General features: G+C 37.7%; 1 long non-coding RNA gene across 2 annotated transcripts in view; it reads right to left on the reverse strand.

The window, feature by feature from the left end:
* LOC131147857 (uncharacterized) overlaps positions 1-19,328 on the reverse strand; it is a 31,953-nt gene extending 12,625 nt beyond the window's left edge. Inside the window, exon 1 of one of the 2 annotated variants that reach the window (XR_009134954.1) lies at positions 19,152-19,328. This is a non-coding gene — a long non-coding RNA (uncharacterized LOC131147857). The remainder of the gene's footprint in view (positions 1-19,151) is intronic. The other variant, XR_009134955.1, reaches the window with a different exon arrangement.
* Positions 19,329-19,590: the final 262 nt, after the last annotated feature.

A 19,590-nucleotide genomic window follows, 5' to 3' on the forward strand; every position in this document is an offset into this window, starting at 1 on the left:
AGAGAGACACCACTACTCGACGGTCAGGACAATTCAAATTGGTTAAATGAAGAAGTTGGTGGTACTACAGAAGGAGGTGATCAACCACCAATAAACGCGCATGATGATTCAAGTTCAAGCCCTGAACGTACACAAAGTGATGACAATCTTGGTTTGAGCCCACCAAGTGATGATGATGGTAATAGTGGGGCTGGAGCTGGGGTTGGGGGGGTGGCAGTGGTGGTGGTGGAGGCGGCGGTGTAGAATATAATTATGGATATGATACAGGGACATCATTTGCAAGGGATATATATCCTTCTGATCCTTATGGACTACATGACATACCTGAAAATTATGACTTGGGTATTCCTCCAGGGAACCAATCTTCACAACCCAGGAGAAGGAGTGCTCGTGGTGACCCTAGTGATTCTAATGAAGATTCATATGGTGTGGTTCGTAGTTTTGGCGACTTTGGTTTAGATGGTTCATCATCACAATCATATGGATCTCATCCAGCATATCCACATTATGCATCTCGTGACTCACATTTTTATCCCAGTGGAACAGGAATCTCAGGATCTAGTGAGTCTACTTCTACACACTACCCAAAGCCAGCCCCTACCCCAACTTATAGACATTATTCAGGAGAATTTTCATCACCAGTACATTTTCAAGAGCAACAACAAAATGACGCAAACTTGGGTTCATTCAACTATGTATTTCCACAAGGATGGGGAGATAATTTCCCATCCCAATCTCAAGATACAGATGCAAATTATGAAGACGCTCCACGTCATTCTTTTTGGTGGTGACATGTTTTATGTTATAAATTTGTAATATTGTATTCATGTATTTTCAACTATTTATTGATATTTGATATTAATCACTTTTTAAATTCATGTATGTGTAATGTGTATATTGAGTATTAAGTCTATTGCGTATTGATTCATTTTTAGTAACTTTATGACTTTAATTAATTGATTCTTACATTTCTACATCTTTTTACTCATTAAAGTAATGTAAACTATAAAAAAATATGTTTTTTTTTTGTAAACAGCGCACTAAAATTAATATAAAAATCATAATGCCTATTAAAAAGCATTTGTAGGTTGAATGAAAGCCTTCAAAATTCATTAAAAATCATGTATTAATGGATTTCATGCTTATTTTTTAATTTTGGCATGGTTGTGCATGCATGAAAAAAATTCACGACCGTTACGCCCGCTTCCCGTTATGTAACACCCGCGTCTCCCGCGACACCCACGATCTTCGCGACGTTACCCGCGACCGCGATTTCGAACCATGGTACCAAGTCCCAAGTACCATTGTCATGTAAAGCGTTCATTTCTTCAACCATAGCATCCCTCCTCCTAGAATGGGCTAAGGCTTCCGAAACAAATTTAGGAAGGGTAGTAGATGATAGAGCAATAACAAAACAATAATAGGAGGGTGATAAGGAGTCATAAGAAACATAGTTGGAAATGGGGTGTTGAGTACACGTGTGTTTACCTTTCCGAACAGCAATAAGAGGATCAACATCATGATACATTTGATCATCAAACGAGGAAACCAAAAGCATGGTAGTAGAAGCTAGAGGGGACTCTCTTTCTTGGAGCTGCCGTCGTGAATACACCTGAAAATTAAGATGATCAGGATGATGAGAAGGACTCAAACTACATAGAGACTAAGATGGTTGGTTGTACAAGGGCAGCAACGTAGAATTTGGAAGATTAGGCAAAGGAAGAGACTCATTGAGCTCAGAAGCGCTTAGTGACTTGGTGCAGTTAGGCGTAGACTCAAATAAGCTAACATCGACATAAACAAAGAAGCAATGCAGCACCGGACTATAACGACAATATCTCTTTTAAGTAAATCAGTGGCCCAGAAAGACACATTTTATAGCACAAGGATCCCACTTATCCACCCTAGGAGTTAGTTGATGAACAAAGGACACATACCCAAATATGCAGGGAAGAAGAGAAAATAAAAGTGAATTAGGTAAGAGAAGGGGGTAAGGAATTTTACCACTAAGAACGAGGGATGGCATCCTGTTGATCAGATAACAAGCAATAAGTACAACATCACTTCAAAACACTTTAGGTACATGCATTTGATAAAGTAAGGTCCTAGTCATTTCAAGAAGATGTCTATTTTTCCACTCTAAAACCCCATTTTGTTGAGGAGTATGGGCACAGAATGATTGATGAACAATACCAAACTGAGTCATATAAGTAGTGAATTGTGCACTTAAAAACTCTTTAGCAAACCAAAATGAGTCTTTATTTCATAACAAAAGGCACAAAATACATGAAATAACTCAGAACGATCTTTTATTAAATATAACCAAGTCTTTCTTGAATAATCATCCACAAAAGTTACAAAGTACCAGAAACCCAACTTGGACACGACCCTATTAGGACCCCAAACATCTGAATGAACTAACATAAATGGGCTTGCAGCCCGTTTATTGACTCAAAAAGCAAAAAAGAAACACACAATGGTGCTTTTCCAACTGACAAGACTCACAATCAAGACACGGAACTCAAACTAGGAACAAGACTTTTCCAATGAAGGATGACCCAGGCGACAATGAATTTGGAAAGGTGTGGCAGGCTGGCTGCAGCAGTGCAGGCGGTAGAAGGAGATAGCGGCTCAGAGTGATAAAGTCCACTAGTTTCACACCCTCCGCCAATCGTCTTCAAATCTTGAATAACAACAAAATAATGGAAGAATGCCACTAAACAATTCATGGGTTTAGTAATTTTGCTAACAGACATAAGACTGAAAGGAATTTGGGAATATATAAAACTGAAGGAAGAGAAATAGAAGTGGGATTTACAGTCTCAATTCCCTTGACTGCAGTAGTGGATCCATTAGCAAGAGTAACACAAGGTAAATTTGTAGGATATTGAAGAGTGGAGAAAAAGCTAGATATACCTGTGATATGACCACTGACAGCAGAGTCTATGACCCAAAGATTAGGACGAGAAATACTGGATGACAGGCATACTATGTGATTACCTATTTAGGCGAGAGATGCAATGGGAAAAGAAGCTTGTTGTGACGCTTGATACTACTAGAACTTGGAATACTCTTCCTCTGACATAGATACAATATGTCGCCCCCCACTCGACACCAAAGGTGAGGAGCCGATGGTGGCTGCATTGGCTGCCCCCAAATAAGTGAAGTCAATGGTGGCTGCATTGGCAACACGTGAGGGTCTATCATGAAGATCCCAACACTGCTCAATAGTATGATTATTCTGTCCACAATGAATGCACTTGTGAGGAGTACCTCTGCCTCATTCGTCTCTACCACTACGACCACTCTAAACACCGCAATAACTTTTGTAGTTGTTGGTAGAGAACTTGAATCACCTTGTGTAGCAAAGGTTGTCCGCTCAAAGCTAGATGTAAGAGCAGAAGAATGCATGCTAAAGGAAGCACAAAGGGCAAAAGAATAAACATCAACAAATGATGGCAGCCTGCACTACTGAGTATCTGGGACCGAACTGCCTCAAACTTAGGTCTCAAGCCTGCTATAACACAAAAAACTATCATTTGCTTCCTCTTCTTCTGTATCTCACGAATGTCGGCAATTATAGGTTGCACAACATTAAGCTCCTCATGAATAAGCTTCATCTCTCCAAAATAATCTGCAATACTCCCATCTCCATGTTGTAACTAAAAGTACTCCCAGGATAAATCATATATACATGTAATGTTACTCCGTATAGAAGTTTGACATATCCCAAATCTCCTTGCACGTATCTAGATGCATACACATCCATGCAATCTCTGGCTCCATCGAATTCCATAAAAAGGAAACAATCAAGGCATCTTCTAGAACCCACATGTCTTTTCTCTTCTCATCAGAAGAATCAGATTGGAGCAAGAGGCTAGATTTCCCTAATCCTGCTAAATAAATCCGAACAACTTTAGACCATTGAACATAGTTCTTTCCATCCAACTTTTGAGTTGTTATTTGTGGCACCAATGTAGGAAGCAATTTTTTGGGATTCATAGACTCCATCCCAACACTTACAAATCAACAACCACACCAAAAACAAGAAGAACAATAAAAAATAATCGAGACAATCACAAACTATGTGAAGCACCGACACAACAATGGACAAGGTGAACAACTCACCAATGGACATAGCACTGCCACAGCCTCACAACTAAACATATGAATGCTGCCACGGCTCCAAAAAACTCACAATGAGGCCTTCACAAACCTTGAACAAAAATTAACGGAATATCAGGATTGCATGGTCAAAAAAGGTTGAATTTTTTAGCAAAAAACTGGCCTAACAGCTTGATAATATAGTCTAAAGAAGGGAACAGAGCATGGCAAAGAAAAAAAAATGGTCGGATCAGAATTGCCGGCATTTGGCCAACATGTGAGGCATGTGGGGTGTCCTCTAGCGATGGGGTTTTGTGGGGTGGGTTTTGTTTATGGGTGTATGGTTGGTTTTGTGAAATAATATGGGATGGAGGTAGATCAGGGAAGGACAGCCGTAGGAATGGTGTTTTTCGACGACAGCTGAGGGGAATAGGGTTTAGGTTGGATCACGATCTGATACCATGTTAAGATTTGATTAAAATGAATAACCTAACTTGAAGATAGGTCTCTTCCTCTATTTATAATATAAATTAAATACATTCTAATGACAATAATATCCTTACTAATTCTCACTAATTAACATAATAATGCACTCAATAATAATAACACTAAAAGGCATATATAACCTCTAACATACCATTTCGAACATCAATAAGTGGATTATCTTAGGAAATAATATCATCTAACAAGGAAATTAGAGGAGTAGAAGTGGAAGCTAGAGGAGGCGCTCCTCCCTTGAGTTGCCATGTGTACACCTGCAAATTAATACAATCCTAGTGACGAGAAGGACTCAAACTAGATGAAGTCGTAGGAGGACTAGGAGGAGATAGTATGCTAGGATCTTGAAAGCTAAGAAGAGGAATGGACTCATCAAGATCAATAGAACTCAAGGAATCAAAATAATATGGTGTAGAATCAAAAGAGTTGACATTAGTAGAGACAAAGAATTGACGTAAAGTGGGGCTATAACATTGATATCCCTTCTAAGTACATGAGTAGCCCAAAAAGACACATTGGAAGCATAAGAATCCAACTTATCCATTCCTTAACTAATGGACAAAGGACAAATAGCCAAATGTACAAGAAGGAAATGAGAACAAAGGAGCCCTAGGGAAGAAAACTAAATATAGGATTTTTTCCACCAAGCACAGAGGGTGGTACATTTTATTGATGAGGGAGCAAGCAATGAGCACGACATCACTCCAAAAAACTTTAGAAAGTTCATTTGATACAATAGGTCCTAAGTGAAGAATATGTATAGTTTTTCCACTTTGCAACTCCATTTTACAGTGAAGTGTGGGCACAAGATGACTAATGGATCATACCAAAGTTAGTCATATAGGTGGTGAATTGAGTACTAAAGTGCTCCTCAACACTATGCCTACGAAGTATTATGACTAGAACATCAAACTAAGTCCTTATTTGAGAACAAAAGTTAGAGAAGATATTAAAGAACTCAGAATGATATTTCATTAAATACAACCAAGTCATTTTAAAGAAGTCGTCGACAAATGTAATAAAGTACCAAAACCCAACTTTGATGGCTCACGACTAAGACCCCAAACATCGGAATGGACTAACATAAATGGGTTGACCACCCATTTATTAACTCAAGAGGCAAGGACAACACAATGATGCTTTCCTAATTGACAAGACTCATACTCAAGAGTAGACATAGAACTCGAAGTAGAAACTCGTTCTTTTAACTAGTCCAGTGATAGATGACTAAGGCGACAATGGATTTAATGTGGTGTAACAGTGACACTAGAGGCAACAAAGGGAGAGAGCAACTCAGATTAGTGAAGTCCACCAATCTCACATCTTGTGCCAAAATTATAAAGGCAACAGAAGAAGAGAGCGACTCAAAGTAGTCAATTATTCACAAAATTCTTGAGACGGGTATTAAAATAAAGATACAGTTTGTCAAACAACATATATTGTGCTATGTTTTTTTTTTTCTATTTTTTATTTCTCAAAGTAGTAAAGTCCACCAAACTCTATTTTAATTTTAGTACTTGACTCAAGAATTCAAATTTTAATGCTTGTGGTAATGCTTGTTTATGGCTATTTTTGGCATCTCTAGTTGGAGAAACACACAAATTTTTAAAGGCAACGGCAAGGGCTACCTCTCTCAATTTGCTTTGAGAGCAAAGTATTTCTTGCGTCGTTGTGGGTTTCAGCGAGTGGTACCTTTCAACATTTACCATTAACAGATTTACATTGGGATTGGAATGCTTTGATTCAGTAGAATTGATATATATTTAGTTGCTTTTCTTTGGGTATTCAATTTTATTCTTTTATTATATTGTGGGAGGATATCTTATTCCATTGTTTTCTTTTTTTTCCTTTTTCAGAATACTATTCTTCTCCTCTAATAAATTTATTTGTTTATACACATAAACAAAGACCAGCAGCCGTAGTTTTCTATGCCAACTAATGAATCCATCAAATAGCAAGGGCTTGAGCAACCACTAAAAAATTAAGAATTACATTACTGTCATTCGCTCCAATCCTACCATACCAGCTGAAAACCGCAGTAATCCACTGCTCTCTACTAGTCTGAAGCGGCAGAAGAGAGTTAGTGAATACTCATTTATTTCTTTCCAAGCACACCAAAAAATTGCAAGAGGGATGAAAGACAAGCCTTCCTCTTCTCCTTGGTTAGAGCCATATTCCAAAAGTTCCTTGTCTAGGGGTAATGAAGGAGGATATGCTCAACTGATTCTGCATCAGCCATGCAAAGGGAACACTTGCTGATGATGGTCAGCCCCCTTTTCTGCAAATTGTCCGAAGTTAAGGTCTTACGTATGTAGCCTCCCAAGCAAGAAAAGCTACCTTTGTACAGGCAGCCATATTCCAAATGTGAGTCCAAGGGAGATTTGTTGTGATTTGTTTCCATTAGTGAGAGCTTCCTGTAAAAGTATTTGATAGAGAAGACCCCATTTTTGTCAATGATCCACTTTGGTTGTTTGGGTATGTTTTGGAGTTGAAAGTTGTGGAGGAGGCTATAAAAATTAATGAGATGGTGGATTTCCCAATCTTCCAAGCTTATGAAAAAGAAAATGTTCTAGAAGATCCCCTACTCTGAAATTTGAAGGTGATGACTAATGAGAGCTTTCTTATCGCAGGCCAAGTTGTGGATAGCAGGAAATAAAGAACTCAAGGCCTCCTAGTCATGCCACACATCATGTGACATCCCACTCCCACTTGTAGGATTGTTTGCTCTGAAGGCGAACCCCTCACGGTCTTGTCCTTCCTCAAAAGGCACCTACACAAGAGAGGGATCCAATCCCCATATAGATCGAAGCCCCTTCACCTCCCCAAGCCATGTGGGACTCCTCCCCACCCCAGGAACCTCAGTTCTAGTTTGTCTCCTACCCCTACAAGGCACAAAATAATGGGTACCACCCACCCTACAAAGACACGCCATCCCTAGCGTGAGTCGTCACCAAAAATTACGATCATGATCCAGCTCTGATACCATATGTCACAGCCCACTGTGTAGGTATTGTCCACTTTGGGGGTAAACCCCTCATGGTCTTTTCCTATGCATTGTGAAGACAAGAGACAACCCAAAACTGAGGTTCTTAGGGTGGGGAGGAGTCTCACATAGCTCGGGGAGTTGAAGGGGCCTTGGCTTATATGGAGATTGGATCCCTCTCTTGTGAAGGCGCCTTTTTAGGAAGGACAAAACCATGAGGGGTAAGCCCTTAAAGCGAGCAATATCTACACAATGGGAGTCAACTACACATATGGTATCAAAGTTGGATCCCGGCTAGAAATGTGGTGACGACACATACAAGGGGCAGCATGTCTTGGTAAGATGGGTGGTACCCACTATCCTATGCCTTGTGGGGGCAGGAGACAACCCAAAACTAAGGTTCTTGGGATGGGGAGGAGTCCCACGCCCCTCGTGGAAGAGAAGGGGCCTCAGCTTATATGGGGATTGGATCCCTCTCCTATGCAGGCACCTTTTGAGGAAGAAAAAAACCGTGAGGGGTTCGCGCCCAAAGTGGACAATGCCTACATAGTGGGAGTGGGCTGTCTCGTATGGTATAAAGTTGGATCTTGACTGAAAATGTGGTGAGGACACATGCCACGATGGCATGTCCTGGTAGGATGGATAGTACCCACTATCCTGTGCCTTGTGGGGGTAGAAAATAGCCTAGAAGGCCAGAATAGAGGTTCCTGGGGTGGGAAGGAGTCTCACATTGCTCGGGGAGGTGAAAGGGCCTCGGCTTATATGGGGATTGGATCCCTCTCCTGTGTAGGCGCCTTTTGAGGAAGGACAAAACCATGAGGGGTTCGCCCCCAAAGAGGACAATAACTACATAGTGGGAGTGAGCTGTCACTATGGTATTAGAGTTGGATCTCGATTAGAAATGTGATGAGGACACATGCCTGGGACAGGATGTCCTAATAGGGTGGGTGGTACCCACTATCCTATTGTGGGAACAGGAGACAGCTCAAAACTAAGGTTCTTAGGGTGGAAGGACTCCCAGATTGCTCAGGGAGGTGAAGAGGCCTCAGCATATGGGTATTGGATACCTCTCCTATGTAGGCACCTTTTGAGGAAAGACAAAACAGTGAAGGGTTTGCCCTCAAAGCAGACAATAGCTACACAGTGGGAGTGTGTTGTCGCACATCATGCCAAAAGTAAATATTGCCTCCATTCCCCACTTGAAATTTGATAGAAGGGCAGAATTCATCCCAGATTTTCCTCTTAAAATTCCACACCCTTACACCATGTGGTCCTCTTACCAACCCAAGTAATCCTTTAATTATGCTCTAACCCATATTTGGAAGCAATAATAACCCGCCAAAGATGGTCTTTCTCTTTCATAAATCTCCATAACCATTTCCCAAGAAGTGCTTTATTGAAAGTGTGAAAGAACTTCAACCCCAAATTTCTCCCTTGCAAATGGGTTGTCTGATTATGCCCTATTTGACAAGGTGGAATTTGAACTCCACTCCCATAGTCCCCCATAAGAACCTCCTCTGAATTCCTTCAAGCCTCTAAGAAATTGAAGTCGAAAAGAGGAAAGAAAGACATGAAATAGACAGGAAGACTTCTCAAGGTACTTCTAATAAGCATGAGTTTACCACCTTTCGACAAGAAATTCCTTTTCCATCCTACCAATCTTTTTTTCAATTTTCCAATGATAAGGTCCCACACTCCTTGATCTTTGAATTTGGCTCCGAGAGGGAGCCCAAGATAATTGATGGGGAAAGATATTCTCTTGCATCCTAGAAGGCCAGCAAAGAAAGGCCCTCTTGTACCATCACCGATCGGAATGATTTCACTTTTTCCAAGATTTACTCTCAAGCCTGAGACAGCCACAAACCCTGCCAAAATGCATCGTAGATTGAGAATATGGAGATGGTCACCTTCACATTTGCGAACAAATATGTAACACTTCCATGGATCTTCCATTCTTGCCCACTTTGAGACCATTAGTGAGCCCTCTTTTGGTAGCTTTTTTTTAAAATATTAAAATGAGGAATGCACAAAAGTATGGACCTAGTACAAATTCCCCAGCTTACCATTTCAAAGGAATACAAGAACATGTTGACGTCCCTATAGCCTTATGACATGCCTACAAGGTGCTTTCGACTCTAGACCATTTTTTCTGCAGTTTATCATAATTCACCTGATTTCATGCAGAAAACAGTCAATTTCTAGCAGAAAACTCCAAAAAATCGCAGCAGAAACCTGAAAGGATGCGACAAGAACAACTTTTCTCACAGCAACAATCAGGTTTTCACAGTAAACAGTAACTTGTGCGCAGCGCAGATGCGGTTCCCTTTGTTTTCTTCAAACTCGCACCAACAGTCGAAATATTCTAGCAAATCTTCAATTTATTGCAATCAGATTAAATTCAAGTACGAAAATCAGTTAGGGTTCTAATGACCATGAAATTCCTTGTCTTGTTTTTTCCCTCAATAAAGCTTCAAAGCAGAAGTTATTGGTTTAGACAAAAAGAAATTCAAGTAGGGGTTGCAATCAAGGACTTGTTCCCAACCTCCACCTTTTCCAGTGAGATTTTCGAAGTGGCAGGAACACTCCTTATCATCATTTTTTTTCCCTTTTTTTTTCCTTTTGATCCTCTTATTGCCATCCCTGTCATAGCAACACTGACTTTTTTCTTCACTGGGGTTATGCTAAAGAGGAAAAGGATTAGGGTTTTGTTTTCTGAGGATTAGCTGAAGGGTAAAAGGCTTAGGGTTTTGGATTGAAGGGACTCTTGTAGAAAATGAGAATAAATCTATTGTATATTCAATTGTATATTCTTTACATACTCGGGTCCCTATTTAACATGTACATAGAGAATAAAATATGGAAATATAAAAGTCAACCCATACAATCAGCCTAAATATCGGATCAAATTAGAGCCTTAATCTTCTACCACAATCTTCTCCAAATCCCTTCCAAATCATTCGAGATTTCCAAACTCCCCCTCGAGTTGGATCATAGATATTGATCATGTCCAACTTGCAAATAAACTCTTCAACGCTAGATCTTTGTAATCCCTTAGTGAAAATATCTGCTAATTGTTGTCTTGTAGGGATATAGGTCATGCAAATTGTCCCCTTCTCAATTTTCTCCTTTATAAAATACATGTCCACTTCTATATGTTTAGTCCTGTCGTGCTGAACAAGATTATGAGAAATACTAATGGCGGCTATGATAGGATAGATGGTTGGAAATAGGATGTGTGGTACAGGTTCTAACTCCTTTCCTAAGGGCAATGGGCAGGTCAAGATCAAAAAAATTATCAAAACAAGGATCTGAGGAAGAAAAAGTACCTAGGGTATGTGAAGGAGGACCAACTTGTGTAGGTGATGATGATTAGCCTTGCTCTGATTTGAAGAAAGAGCTCTATTATTCTGATGATTTCTTCTTATGGTATAAACACGAAGCTCAAATGAGGGAATATTTGACAGTACTTCTCCCCTTGTTAATGAATCAGGTATGCCTTGTATAGGTAGACTAGGATTTCCATTATTTTCGCCAGTTAAAGTATCAGTTGATCCTGACCCTTGAAAGAGTGGATGTCAATGTCAAGGAAAACATTTAGAAGAGGCTTAGAGGTTTGCAAGAACTCATCTTCAGTTTCCTTTTTCTCCCCCTGAAGATAGTTATGGCCAAAAAAGAACTGGTTTTCAATAAAAACAACATCCATACTTATATGAATTTTTTTGGTCAGAGAGTTAAAACATTTGTACCCTTTTTTATTAGGAGCATATCCAAGGAAAACACATTTGTCTGCCCTAGGATCAAGCTTGGATCGAAGATTGGTAGGTTTATGAACAAAAACTGTGCATCCAAACACTTTTAGTGGCAAGTCTGATGTTATCCGACATGTAGGAAACAGTTTTTTTAGGCAATCTAAGGGAGTGATGTATTTTAGCACTCGAGTAGGCATCCTATTAATAAGATAACATGTAGTTAAAATAGCATCACCCCATAGGTATTTAGGAACTTGTATTGAAAACATTAGGGTTCGTGCAACCTCTAACAACTGGCGATTTTTTCTCTCAGCAATGCCATTTTGTTGTGGGGTGTCACGACAAGTAGATTGATGTTGAATACCCTTTGTTGAAAGAAACGTTCCTAAACATTTGTTAAAATATTCAGTACCATTATCAGTTCTAGGGATACTGATTTTCATTTGGAATAGGGTTTCAACCATATTATAAACATCCTGAAAAAAAAAATTTCAACCTCAGATTTGTCACTCAATTAGTACACCCAACACAAACGTGTATGATCATTAATAAACGTAACAAACCATTTCTTACCAGAAGTAGTAGTGATTTTTGAGGGACTCCAAACATCACAATGAATTAAATAAAAAGGTTTGGAAGAATGATAAGCTTTTGATTCATAGGTGCTTCGGTGACTTTTGTATATGTGACAAACATCACAATGAAGAGAATTGCAATCCAGTTTTTTAAATAAGCTAGGAAACAAATGTCTTAAATAGAGAAAACTAGGATGTCCTAGTCTAAGATGCCAAAGCATTATTTGTTCACGTACAAAAACAGAACTAGTACTACTACTCAAACCCTGAGCTTGTTTATTGTTGAATAAAGTCTCATCGAGGTAGTAGAGTCCATCAAACATCCTAGCACTGCCAATCATCCTCCCCGATAGTTGGTCCTGAAATTCACAATGGGAATCAAAGAAAATGACACAACAATTAGAATCCCGTGAGAGTTTACTAACAAACAGCAAGTTTAGGGACGTGAAGGACAGATTTGAGTTCTATTTTTTCAGAGATTTGGATAGAACCTATTCTAGCAATGGATGAAAAACTTCCATCTATAATTCTAATCTTTTTACTAGCAAAACAAGGAGAATAAGATTGAAACAATTGTGAGGTACTAGTCATGTGATCAAATGCACCAGAATCAATAATCCATGGTGCAAGATTTAAGAAACAAGGGTAGGCACTAGAGTTATCACCTGTTTAGGCCAATGAACCAATAGGAAGACCGGAGGCAGAAGTAGATTTCAACAGTTGAAGAAGATGATCCACTTGCTCAGCACTTAGGAAATTAACTTCATTGGCTTTAGGGACTGCATGATTGCCACCAAAGGGTCCAGATTTGTTGCTCTTCCAATTTGCTGGCTTTCCATGGAGTTTCCAGGAATTTTCTCGAGTGTGGCGTGACTTATTGCAATAGTCACACCATACTCAATGCTTATCTTCCAACCTCCTTTGATTAGAGTAAGGCCGTTGTGCAGAAATATTGGCAGTAACCAAATCTGTGTTACCAACAGCATAAGGAGCAAGATTATTTGCAGCAAGTAGAGTAGAATTTTCCAGTCTCATCCTCCTTTTTCTTCATCATCACACTCCTTCAACAATCTTCTCGTCGTACTTCAGAAAATACTTCCCCGAGTGGGGATAGAGGCTGTCTCCCTAGGATTCTTCCCCTTACTTCATCAAACTGATCCTTAAATCCAGCCAAGAATTTAAAAATTCTTGCATTCTCCACCATCTTCTTATTGTGATTGCAATCAGCAGGATTTTTCCATTCATAATCATTGAATAAATCCAAATCTTTCCATAGGCCCTTAAGAATATTGAAATACCTTGTTACACTACCGTCTCCTTGATAAGTATTGCTGATCTTCTGCTGCAATTCATAAATCTGAAAGTGATTCCCAAGGTCAGAGTACATCTGACTCACATTGTCCCAGAGTTCCTTTGCAGTAGAATAGCACATGTAATTAGCACTAATCTCTTCATCAATAGCATTCACGAGCCATGCCATCACCATGGAATTTTCAGCATCCCATATAGCATAAGATGGGTCTGTCTTCTCGGGCTCCTTAGCTTCACCCGTCAAGCACCCTCTCTTACCTCTTCCACAAATAAACATCTTGACAGATTGTGACCACCGCAAGAAGTTCGCCTCATTCAATCATATATTGGTAATTTGGACAGCGTAAGGTTCAGAATGGCTAGGTCTAGTTTCAGGTTTGGTTTCGGGTTTAGCTTTGTTTGAAGTTTCAGCCATGGCTACAACAACAGAAGACATTAGGGTAGAGTTGAACAAGGAAGAAAACCCTATACAGATTAGGGTCAGATTGGAGTCGCCAAGGGAAACTAGGGTTTACACAAGGCCAAGAGCCGGACCTAGCTCTGATACCATCTAGAATGAGATAGCTTCTTGTGGAAATAATTCTCATAAATTGTAACATAGGTACAAGTCTGTATAAATAGATGTACAACAGAAGAACCAAGAAGGAAAGAACCAAAGATACTAACTTCTAAGGAAACTAAATATTCTAGCATATTCACACATTTATAGCCAAGATTCTCTTAGAAAAATAGGAAAGTTGACTAAAAAGATTTGAAACTTTCCAACAGATCTCCAGGCATAAAACCAAATTGATTTTCTGAGACCTTTGTTTCTAGCCTTAATCTTTATTCAACTACCCTTTCCCACAGTTTCATCGTATGACTCATAAGTTTAGTTTCACAATGGTTATCACAATTTCAAATATCTCATTTATTTTTGCATATAGATATTAAAGTGTTTTTCCTCCATTCATCTGGCATTTTCTTAGTTTTTTTAATTGTGTTAAATAAATTAGTTATTATATAATTCCATTATCACCTAAGCATTACCAAACTTCAATTGGGATGTTATCCAGTCCTATAGTTTATCCATTTTTCATTTTTTTAGTGCAAACTTAACTTCGTTAACTCTAATCTTGCGAATAAATCTCATATTCTTAGTTTTTTCCTCATTGTCAATTCTAAGTTTTAAGTTTTCTATTTGATTTTCATTAAATAGTTTACTAAAGTAACTTTGTCATCTTTCTTTTATGTCTTCTTCCTTAACCAAGACAATATCATTCTCAATTTTCATACATTTTACATTACCTAAGTCCTTACTCTTTCTTTCTCTAGCTCTAGCAAGTTTAATATATCTCTCTCCCTTTCTTTTGTGTCTAATCTATCATACAAATTATTAAATGATCTATGTTTAGCTTCACTAATGATCTTTTTTGCATCTTTTCTTCCCTCTTCATACTTTTCAAAGTTATCCATGTTTCTACATTTTTTTCATATTTTATACCAAATTCTTTTTATCTTTATAGCTTTCTAGACTTCTTGATCCCACCACCAACTTTCTTTACTATTTAAGAATATTCCTCTTGATTCACCTAAAATCTCTTTTACTATCTTTTTAATAAAACTGGCTATCAACTTATCCTACTCCAAAGAGTATTTGTGTCTATATCATCCTCTATAGTCCAAACACCATCTTTGATCATTTTATCTTCAAATTTTATTATATTTTCTCCTTTTAAGTTCTTCCACCTAGTTCTCTTACATTGGTTTATCTTATCCATTCTCTTCCATTTTTTAATACATATATCTAACACTAAAACTCTATGTGGTGTGTTTAAGCTTTCACCTGGGATAACTTTACAATCCTTGCATAATAAACAATCTACCCTCCTACTTTAAAAAAAAAATCTATTTGGCTTTTATTTTGTCCACTCATGATGAATATTAAGAGTTTTTCTTTCTTCTTAAAGCAAGTATGCATTGTAATAAAAACATATGACATAGCAAAGTCTAAGATCATCTCTCTAGGCTCATTTTTGTCTTCACATCCATATCCTCCATATATCCTCTCATAACCTTTATTATCCATTCCAATGTGTCCATTCAAATCTGCTCCTATAAATATTTTCTCGGTCCCTGATATGCCTTGTATAATATTATCCATATCTTACCAAAACTATTTCTTAAGGTTTTCTGCTAAGCCTACTTAAGGAGCATAAGCCCTAATGATATTTATTATCTCTTGGCCTAAGCCCATCTTAATTTTTATAATTTTATCCCCTACTTCATTTACATCTACAAAACTATTTTTTAAGTTTTTTGTCTACAATAATTTCTACCCTAGTCTTATATTTTTCTTTTCTAGTGTACCAAATTTTTATCAATTTCTCTAGCTTTCTCCCCCAACCACTTAGTTTCTTGAAGGCAGATTATATTAATTTTTCGTCTAATCATTGTGTCCACAATTTCCATGTTTTTACCCACAACCGCCCCTATATCAAGTTGCTAATCTAATCCTAGTCTCCTGAACTAATTTCTTTACTCATCCATGTCCAAAATGATGTGAGAACCCTCCCATATTTTACACCGCACCCAAGCACCAACACAGTGCGTCACTTCAAGGCGACGACCTAGCCCACCCTCGCCCACTTTTCGCTACACTCAGGTGGTATAAGTGCAACGCATCTCTTGTAATAGAGGCCTAAGCAAATAATCAGTAAGGATTCATATCATAGTGATCTAACAAGTTTATGCTGGCTGTCAGCTACCTAATGCAACCCTCCTCCTTTACCCGAGCTTGTGACCGGCTGTGTGTAAAAAATATTAGGATATCAAGTGCATCATAGGCAAAGTTACATTAGACCTAAACTCTACCCTAGAAGCTCATTTAAAAAGCTCCATGCCCATGCTATTGGCCATTTGTCCATCCTTTAAGAAACTTGAACCTGATGCATATTTACTTTATCCGACTATTCATATGACCATTAGTCCAATTTTTAATGTGGAAGAATGACACCTTACCAAGGCATGTTTGAGCCTCCTACTTTGTCATCTAGCACCAACAGTTCCTCAAGCTCCTTCCATTTCTCAGCCTCAAAACATAGTGGAGTCTATACCAGATGATGGGTCAGAGACATCTCCGGGGGTGGTTTTTGATGCCACTTGGTTCAGCTGAGGGGTCATCCTGCCTCAATTGCCTCATGACTCACTAAGGATGCCGTTCATGAGACTGCACCTGAGTTGTTAGAGTCATATTTACAGTCAGACCAGAGCCGAGTTCCTTTCAGCCAGGGAGTATAACAGAGGACCACCAACATCTTTTACACTGCCCATTCAGCATATTTATTTCAGGCATAGATTTAGGAAATTATGTTTGCATTGAACTTTTTTGTGTGTTGTGTAATTTTCATGTATTGTTTTAGTATTTATGTAAAATTGTAAATATGTATTTTAGTTAGTTGTAGGTATAAATACTTGGCTTGTACGTTGTTTAAGATAGTTATCATTTTGAAATCAGATTTCCAGAACTATTTCCCTCTCTCTCTCTCTCTCCTTTCCCCTTCTTCCTTACTTTTCCTCCTTTCTTCTTATTCCCTTCTTCCCCCTGTTCTGTTCTGATTTGCGGTTCTATTTATATTCTCTGCTCTATCTAAATTCTATTCTGTAACTCTGCCTTGATGTGTCTCGTATTCTCCATCCCCCTTCTTCTCTTATTTTTATCTCTCTCCTAATTCTCTCTATCTCTCTCAGTTTCTTAAATTCTGTTCTTGTCCTACATCAGTATCCTTCTTGCTTCATTTTCATCATTAACACCTGCAGCCCTTGAGAAATTTTTTCAACATCAAGCTCCTGAATTTTCCTCAATATATAATTATACCTTCAAAATAAATCTAATCACAATATAAAGTACTAATAATTAGTTTTAAAATATACATCCCGTAAAGATAATTTTTTTATATGATTAAATTTTGAAGTTTTTCATTAGATTTAGGCACACATATTAGACATTACAATTAAAAAAATTTAAAAAAAAATCGATTAGAAGTATACAAAATGCAAAATCATAATTGAAAATATCAAAAATTAAAATAACAACGACTAACACGATTTGTATAATTAAATGGTTAGTATTCAACTATTAAATTTTTTATATTAAATAATAAAAAAATCCAACTAGCTTAGTAGAAAAATTCTATCTACCAAGGATTCCAGTCTAGTCCACTATTTAGAAGGTTAGGAATTAAATTTTTAATAAATTAATTTTTTTATTATTTTGACAATTTATTCGAAATTACATGTCAACTACTTGCAGTCAATTTCATATTGCTTTGTACTGTGAACAAATATGGCCTTTTTTTCTTAAAACTAATAAAAATATTTATATATCATATTAAATACTACTGACACTAATTAAGCAAATGCTTAAGATTAGCATCCTATCCACCACACATCCCACTCTGAAGTAGCCATATTTGCTCTCCATAATCCATAAAAGAAAAGGCATAGGCACATGCACAAAGGCACACAAGTTTTGCCATTATGAACCCCAAATTGTTTGCCAAAAAGGGAAATTGATAAATTTATATGGGAATACTTTGATTGTTATGCCCAGGTGCCCACCCATTCTGTGTCCTGTCCAATCAATTCAAGTTAATCCACCAAAAATACAGCATATAATAGCAGACAAACACATGAATATGCAAGAAGATATCTGCCAGGTCCCTAATGAAAACTCGCCAGGTTCCTAATGAAAACTCGCAGGGAGCCATAGAATTTTAATCCACCAAAAACACAAGCTATACGGTGTACACAGGCATACAGAGTCACAACCATATGAAAATACATGATGACACTATCCAGATCTCTAGAAAAGAGTCTCGAGTTTGAATTGGTAACAAATGAGGACCAAACCTACAAGTTGAACAGTATTAACATAACCTAGAAGACCATTCTTTGGCTATATCAAGTATGGTAAATAACCAACTCTATCGTGCCATAGACAGCAGAGGCATTAATGAATAACACATTATTTCCTCAAATATAACAGCACCGCCTACTTCAGGTACAGGATCTAAACCCTGAAGTCTAACCATTTCTCTACCTCACATGAATGCATAAAAGATAAATAGGTCATTCCCTTCAATATGACAATACCATATAATGACCCAATAAGTGCTGAAGTGGAATGTTCCTTTTTTTTTTACAAAGAAGTTCTGATTGAAACCCCCATTAAACAGAAGAAAATGACTTGAATTGGATAGAAATTACACACATACCTTCTAGTAAGTCCAATCAAGAGTTTGTTATCATATTGAACCACTAGGAAATATCAGTATATTACTCGAAACAATGCCTTGACTATCTCAGATCGGAAACTCAAGTATTAACCCACCATTTCAGCTCCTCAAAAGTCATGCCTTTAGTTAAAATACTACTTCCAAAAATTCTGTCCTGCCTGCAGTAATGCAGTTGGATCTTAAATTTTTTCATTGCTGACTCTCCAAGTCATCTTCAGTTTCCATTTTCCACCCATAACATTTTGGATTCTTGACAGCAAATATCAGGTGTGCATCAATCTATAATTCTAACAAGCACAAGCCACAGGATTTCAATAATCCACTTCTTTAGCAACCATTTGAAAGAGCTGTCAGATGATGTGAAATCTCCTTTAAAAACTAAAATTGTATGAATCTTGAACCATTTCTAGAGTTACTAATCTCAGTATTCTTCATCTCATACATCCAGCTCAACTACCTTAATTCTCATTTGGGTTAACCTCCTCTTCTCAGCGTGTCCTAACAAATTTCTAGCCTATAACCCTAGAAATTGCAACAAACAAAGCAAGAAACCCAGAAAAGATTTATGCTGATACTCCTTACGGACTTTTATAGAAATTGCAAGAAGTCTATTGCTCCATTTGGTTGCTGAGAAAATGAAGGAAAGAAATCAAACCTTTGAGTGTCAAATTATCCATTGTTTGGAACCCGAGACTGCAAATGCCGGCACTCAACAGTGACCAAAAAAAACTATCGGAAAGCTCCTCGCAACCAGTGCTGATGCTCCTCCTCACGGACTTTTATGGAAATTGCAACGCCTGTTTGATACTGTCGGTATCAGAAAATCTGTTCTATTTCTCAAAAAATAAATATATATATATTATAAAAATAAATTTATTGTTGTACGTGTATATTATAAATATGGATATCTATCTTATCTTAATAATAAGTTATAACTTTTGATATGTTCACGTAATAGTTCATCATGAAATTGACTTTTGAGATACCAATATAATTTTTGCCTATATAAAGACATGTTTTACCACCAAAATAAAGAAAAAGAAGATGATTATCAACATTTAGTTCCTGAATAACTAAATTTCCATAACCCTAAA

Source organism: Malania oleifera, chromosome 2 (genome assembly GCF_029873635.1).
Source record: "Malania oleifera isolate guangnan ecotype guangnan chromosome 2, ASM2987363v1, whole genome shotgun sequence".
In the NCBI taxonomy this organism is placed as follows: Eukaryota; Viridiplantae; Streptophyta; class Magnoliopsida; order Santalales; family Ximeniaceae; genus Malania; species Malania oleifera.